Source organism: Eriocheir sinensis, chromosome 30 (assembly GCF_024679095.1).
Source record: "Eriocheir sinensis breed Jianghai 21 chromosome 30, ASM2467909v1, whole genome shotgun sequence".
Lineage (NCBI taxonomy): Eukaryota > Metazoa > Arthropoda > Malacostraca > Decapoda > Varunidae > Eriocheir > Eriocheir sinensis.
In genome coordinates, this window is record NC_066538.1 from 17985190 (window position 1) to 17992689 (window position 7500).

At 46.8% G+C, this 7500-nt stretch overlaps 1 protein-coding gene across 2 annotated transcripts in view; it reads left to right on the top strand.

Moving 5' to 3' along the window:
- LOC127005694 (proline-rich protein 36-like) overlaps nt 1-7500 on the top strand; it is a 91473-nt gene that overhangs the window by 2767 nt on the left and 81206 nt on the right. For both annotated transcript variants that reach the window (XM_050874804.1, XM_050874805.1), the window contains exon 2: nt 3866-3920. The gene's annotated coding sequence lies outside the window, so the exon portion shown is untranslated. The remainder of the gene's footprint in view (nt 1-3865; nt 3921-7500) is intronic.

Below are 7500 nucleotides of genomic sequence, written 5' to 3' on the forward strand. Positions count from 1 at the left end.
GAAATAAGTAAAGCCTGACGAGACAGAGGTCCCAATAAATAAATAATTTAGAGAAAAAAAAACCTGTGTCCGCTCCTCCCTCCTCTTCTCATGGGCCGGGCAAGGCAGCGCCAGCATAACACGCGGGGGAAAACACTGACGGCGGCGACACACCTCCTTGCGGGGCTATTCTTGGACCTCACACTCGCCGCCGCCGCCCTGCCTGATTCCCCTCGCCGGCACTGCTGTCTTCCCCGCTCTCCTCCTCCTCGTCCTCGTCCTCTCCGCCGCCGCCGCTGCTTGGGATTCGCCGAGCATCACGCCGCCGCCTTGCCCGGTGACACTGACAAACAAGACACGCCGGGCAGGCGGCGGGCAGCGCCTCGCCCCGCCCGTCGCTGCTCGTGATGGGCGGCGCGCCGCGGGTACCGTTAGCAGGGCTGTGTTTGGCGGCGTGCACGTGCACATGCGATGACGCCGGCGGGGCAGCGCCGCGCCAGGCACGGCACTGCACGCCGGTGTAACAGACGTTAACGTGCACGCCAACACGCAGGGCAGGGCGGGGCAGGACAGGTGCAAGCTGCATCTCCCCCCCCCGGCAACCCGTCTCCGGGCAGGCAGCCTCCCGCACACGTGCGGCTGTTGTCAGGCACGGCGTCCTTCACCGAGGCGTTGTAAAGGCTGTCGTCCCCACACACCGCTGCGTGACAGGCGGCAAAAGACACGTGGCCTCAGTCTGCAGGGCATGGCATGAAAGATGCGCCTCAAGACACCTAATAGGCTCAGGCTGCAGGCAGGACGCCAATCAGTGATGTAAGTCGTGCATGGAGACGCAGTGCAGCGTGCTGAGCGGCGGCCCGGACAGCTAGCGGTCTTGTGTAAGGTCGTGGTGCTAATTGGTTCTTCAAGACGCGGCGGGACAGCTGCCCCGCTGCCTGCCTGCTTGGCCCGCCCGTGTTCTGCATCACTGGCCGCCGCGCGCTGAGCTGCGAGGCCTGGCTATGCCGGGCCGGGCACTACGAGCCACTAATTACCGTCAAGGCCGTGAACTGAATTGAACGAAAAAGAACTGGATATAATCTTAGAAAAACGGCGCCTATTAATGTTTTTGTCGCGTGAAACCTCCGCCGCACAAAGTCCAGTCTCTAGTTTGAATGTGCGTCGCTGGTGTTGTGACAGTGTTTGGAACGCCAGTGCTCCGCCTGCAAGCCTCTGGACGAGCCTGAAGGAGTGTTCCCCGCGTTGACGCCCTCCGCAGCACCACCCAGCCCTTGCTGATTACCGCTGACGTGAGGAACTCCACACAACACTCATTTGTCCACGTGCTTGCTATGGGGCGGCGCCGGACACGTGTTCCCCGCCTTGCCCCCATCCAGCTGTGTGTGTGTGTGTGTGTGTGTGTGTGTGTATGCCAGCCACATCGTGTCTTTGGTCATTTGGCGTCGTCCCACAAAGCTATAATGTTACATCGTGTCACCATCATCATCATCGTCATCTTCAGCCATTACAAGTCCACTGCATAACATTACTCTTCCCAACACCTCCACCGCGCCCTGTCTGGCGGCATGTGTCCATTCCCCCTCCCCGCCTGGTTCCATCTGCCCCTCGCTCCACAACCGCCGGGTCGTGACTGTTACAATGTGTAGCGCCTTGTAATATTTTTGAGTGATAGTAATGGCAGTAATGTATTATTGCCTTTACCTGGGCAGCTTATTGGACGTAATCTCTCCCAAACACTGTGGTCGGTATCCTCAGACGTTTTCGCGCACATCAACTATTTCCAAAGCCGAAAAGGAGATAAATCGGATTCTACCGAGTTTTTTACGTTTATGGTGCAGAAGAATGGTCAAACTAACCAGACTCATAACACTACCCATGAATATGCCCGAAACTCTTGCGACAGTCTTGTCAAATGTGTGCGCTTGGGCGCTGAATTGTTTAAGATTATGATCTTGAGTGTTGGGGAGAAATATTACGTCTGAAGGAATGACCAAAGGCTTAACTATGAATTCAGGAGAGAGGAGGGGCGGAAAGCATGTTCTAAGCGCTCCTGAATCACTCACACGCGAAGTACTATTGTTAGGGAGAGACATTACACCTACAGTATTGACCAAAGGCTTTACAACGTTGTCAGGCGAGACAGAGCGGAAAATTGTTCTTAGCGCCGCTCCATCACTCACACGCGGAGTCTTATAAAGCCCGTATTTTTAAACTCGTCTCGGCGCCTCAGATCACCTGTTTGATCACCTGTTTTCGTGAAAGTTGCTGGGATTTTCATTGAGTATTTTGGGATGCTAGTGATAGTTTTACACGACTTTTGCACCTTGAACGGGAAAGCCATCCATGAAAACCCGGTTAATCTTCTCTGTGGCCTTGAGAAATAGTCGTAATAGGACCCCGAGACGTTTAATTAAGAATATGAACCTAATACTCCGTCTGGTGAGTGACGAAGCGGCGCTAAGAACACGTTTTCCGCTCTTCCTCCCCCCTGACGACTTTCTTAATTAAGCCTTTGGTCACTATTGTAGATAGATGTAATGTATCTCTCAACACTAAAGGCCCGTTCACACTGTGCCGACTCTGGGCCACGACAACCCAGTATGCGAGGTCTTGGGTGTGAAATATTGATGTCAAAGGGTTGCACATGGCCGGAAAGAGGTCTAGCAACGATTGCCGGATGCTGATTCTGCAAAGTGTGAAGGGGGCCTAAAAATCGCTGGGTTGTTGTGGCCTAAGTCGGCACAGTGTGAACGGGGCTTAATACTTTGCGTGTGAGTGACGGAGCGGCGCTATGAAAACGTTTTCCGCACCTCCTCCCTCCAGACGACGTTGTTGAGCCTTTGATCACTTTTTGGTTGCTAATAACTCCCCGTAACTCCCTGTAAGGTGGTGGGTTAGTGCGGGCCACGCTAACACGTGTCTGATGACGGCGCGGGCAGGGCGGCAGCGGGCGGGCACTTGTGTTTGCCTGCACATACCCAGCTGTACCACCGCCCCGCCCCGCCCCGCCCCGCCCCTGTCCTGCTATTATACGATACCTGTTACTATTACATAAGAACACAAGAATATAAGAAGTATTCTGTTGCTAAAATTACAGTTGCTGCCATTGCCACTACTACTACTACTACTACTACTACTACTACTACTACTACTATTACTACTACTACTACTACAAATACTTTACTTCCTCTTCTCCTCTTCCTCCTACCTCTTCTTCTCCCCCTTCTCCTATTTCTTCTCCAGCTACTATACTACTACTACTACTACTACTACTACTACTACTACTACTACCACCACCACCACCACCACCACTACCACCTGGTCGTCTCGCCTCAGCTGCCGCGGACAATACATCCACCATTCCACAATTAACAAAAACCTCCTCCTCCTCCTCCTCCTCCTCTGGTGTACTCCTCCCTTTCCTCTTCTTCCTCCGTGTAATCCTCCCGTTCTTTTCTTCTTTTTCTTTCCTTTCTTATTTTCTTTTTCCTGCTTTTTTCTTTTCATCATCTACTTGTTCTTCTTGTTCTTCTCGTTCTTCTTCAAATGTAGACAAACATATACACCACATGTTTATACTTTAATTACTCATTTACTTATTGATTCACCATTTATTACGTTATTTATTACTTACGCATTTGCTTCCTGACCTTGAGTGAACGCGTGATTGTACATACTCACTTTTATCATTATTTATTCATTTATTTATCTATACATCAATTCACGAGTATATTTATTCATCTGTTTACGTATTGTTTACGTATTACCTTTCTCTTAACCTTGACGACAGGGCGTTTCTTATACACACACTTGATTATCATTTATTTATTTATTGCTTGATTGAAGGCTAACGTTTGTTTTTTTTTTTTTTTTTTTTTTTTTGCAGGCTTGAGCTGAAGACGTGCTGGGCGGCGCGGGCTTGTCTCAACACGGCGGGACCTGTAAGTGTTGACCCCATGACTTGTTGTTGTTGTTGTTGTTGTTGTTGTTGTTGTTGTTGATATTCTTTTTTTTTTATATTAACTAACTAATCCTCCCTCATTTTTTTTTCCTTATTTCACTCATCATCCTCCTCTTCTTATTGTTTTCTTCCAAGTTCGAGCTCTTCTTCTTCTTCTTCTCCTTCTTCCTCTTCTTCTTCCTATTCTTATTATTAACATTTTTCCTCTTGTATATCTGTCTGCTTCATATTTTACGATTCTTCACTTTTTTCTTCCTCCTCCTCCTCTTATCGTTTTTCTTCCACGTTCTTCTTCTTCTTCTTCTTCTTCTTCTTCTTCTTCTTCTTCTTCTTCTTCTTCGTCTTCTTCCTTCCTATTCTTATTATTAACATTCTTCCTATTGTATATCTATATGCTTCATATTTTACGATTCTTCATTTTCTTCCTCCTCCTCCTCCTCCTCCTCCTCCTCTAGTTTTTGTTCTTTCCTTGTTGTTTTTATCGTTCTTCCTAACCCCGTGTCTTTCTTCCTTTTAACTCTGTCCTGTTTGTGTTGTTCTTTGTCTTCTTTTTAACCTTCTCTTTCTTCATTTGTAACCCTTTGTGATGTTGTTTTCTTGTATTTCTTCTTGTTTTCATACTCCTCATTTCTTCCTCTTGTTTTTACTCCTTACTTTGCTCGTCTTCCTCCTCCTCCTCCTCCTCCTCCTCCTTTTTTTCTTGTTCTTGTTTTTCTTCTTATTACTCTCTTGTTTCTCAGCCTCTCTGCTTCTCCTTCTTTTACTCCTCTTTTTTGTTTTTTGTTATCTTATTCCTCTTCCTCTCTCTGCTGTTTCTCCTTATTATATGCCTCCTCCTCCTCCTCCTCCTCCTCCTCCTCCTCCTCCTCCCATCTGGTCATCATAATCATCGACCAATAAAACCTCGCTGCATATTATCATAACAAAGGCCTTTCCCAACGTCCTCCAACTGCGTGTATGTATGCATGTATGTATGTACGTATGTATGTATATATAGAATTACACTGTTAGTATCTCATTTCATTATTACGTGTGTGTGTGTGTGTGTGTGTGTGTGTGTGTGTGTGTGTGTGTGTGTGTGTGTGTGTGTGTGTGTGTGTCATCGCCATCATCAGCCGCTGTCACCCTCCCTTATCTGTCTGGCTGTCTGTCTACCTGTCATCCTCCTGTCAGTCTCCACGTGTATTGATTGCAGGGGGGGAGGAGGAGGAGGAGGAGGAGTAAATTTTAATTACCTTTCGCTCACTGCCGTTTAGTTTGCTGTTATAATGCTTCTCCTCCTCCTCCTCCTCCTCCTCTTCTTCTTCTTCTTCTTCTTCTTCTTCTTCTTCTTCTCCTATCACTTTCCTCCTGCTGTTCGTTTCTGATATTTTTTGCCTCATTTTTCTTGTTTCTTTTTCTTTTTCTTCCTTCTTCTTTTCCTCCTCCTCCTCCTCCTCCTCCTCCTCCTCCTCCCCCAACATTTATTTTTCTCGACGTCCTTTTGATAGTCTTCTTAATTTTGTCTTCCTCCTCCTCCTCCTCCTCCTCCTCCTCCTCCTCCTCCAACTCCTCCTCCTGTTCTTCTTGTCATCTTCCATTCGAGTGAAGTTGTAGTGGTGTGTGTGTGTGTGTGTGTGTGTGTGTGTGTGTGTGTGTGTGTGTGTGTGTGTGTGTGTAAACAACTCCACTGGATAAAATATCTTTACATAAATCATTCTTCCTCATCAATAATAATAATAATAATGATAATAGAGAGAGAGAGAGAGAGAGAGAGAGAGAGAGAGGACAAAATGAATATATAAAGGAAGAAATAGGTGAGAGAGAGAGAGAGAGAGAGAGAGAGGCATTTTTTCGTTAATGTAACTAAAATGTATCAGCTTACACTCGCTTCCATTTTTAAGCTCCGTGTCAATACTCTCTCTCTCTCTCTCTCTCTCTCTCTCTCTCTCTCTCTCTCTCTCTCTCTCTCTCTCTCTCTCTCTCTCTCTCTCTCTCTCTCTCTCTCTCCATGTGGCTGCGGGAGGGAAGGGAGAAAGGGAAGGAAACTGTAAGGAAGGAAGGAGGAAGAGGAGGAGGGAGAGAGGAGGGAAGAAGTAAGAATGGAAAGAGGGAAGGAGTGAAGGAAAAATTGAAAGAAAGGGGAAAGGAAGAAAGAAGGGAGGAAGGAAGGAAGAGGTGAAAGGAGGAAGAATAGGAAGGAAGGAAGAAAGGGAGGGAAGATGGAAGGAAGAATATTCGGGAGGGAGGGAAGAAGGGAGAGAGGAATTGAAAGAAGGAAGGAAGGAATAAGAGGAGGATGAAAAGAAGGAAAAAGAATGGAGGGGAGGGAAGGAAGGAAAAAAGAGGGGTAGGCCTAATAGAAAGAAGGGGATGATAAGGAAGAATTGATAGGAGGGAGAACGAAGGAAAGAAAGAAGATAGGAAGGAAGGAGGGAAGGAAGGGGATGGTAAGGAAGAATTGATAGGAGGGAGAACGAAAGAAAGGTAGGAGATAGAAAGAAAGGAAGGAAGGAAGGAAGGAAGGAAGGCTTTTTTGTTTCTTCCTCATCGTCCTTTAAACAAATTCCTTTACTGTTAAAAAAAAAAAGGAAGGAGGAGAGAAAGGAAGGACGGAAGAAAGGAAAGGAGGAAGGAGAAAGAAACATGGAAACATGGAAACATGGAAACATGGAAATGCAGGCAACAGAAAGCCTATTGGCTCATTACGAGGTCGCCCGCTTGGGTGATTTAATCTGCTCGATCGCCACTTTGGGCTTGGTGAGCAGATGAAAGCACCTCGATATTGAGGAGCAGATGGAAGCCCCTCGTTATTCAGTTTACTCCTGACGCAGCGAAATGACGGTCGATTCTATATTTGAAGGAGTTGATGGTATTCGCATTTACTACTTCTGAGGGAAGATTGTTCCAGTGGCGGATGACTCGGTTTGAAAAGAAACTCCTTCCAATGTCTGTGTTACATCGACTCGACTGAATGGGTAAACCGTTATTTCTAGTTCTTGAGTTGGTTTGCAGCTCAAAGAATTTGGAGTAATCGACGTTATTGAACTTTTTTAGATACTTGAAGACTTGAATCATATCCCCTCGTAGGCGTCTTTTCTCCAATGTAAAGAGATTGAGTCGCTTGAGTCGTTCCTCGTACGGTTGAGCCCTAAAGGTTGGAATCATCTTTGTGGCGCGTCGTTGAATCCTTTCCAGTAAAGCAATGTCCTTTCTGTAATTGGGAGACCAGAACTGCACTGCATACTCGAGGTGCGGTCTTACCATGGAATTATACAAGGATAGCATCACGTCTGGTGTTTTACACTCGAAGTTCCTCGCTATGAACCCGAGCATAATGTTGGCCTTGTTGTATGCTTTTTTACAGTGATTCGCGTGTTTCAGGTCACTGCTGATAGTGACTCCAAGATCCTTTTCCTCCTGCATCGCTTGCAGAGGTCTCCCATTCATGATGTATGTGTGGTTACTATTTTGGGACCCAATGTGTATGACTTTGCATTTGTCAACATTAAAAGACATTTGCCATTTTTCCGACCATTCGATAATGTGATTGAGGTCTTTCTGAATGATTTCGCAGTCGG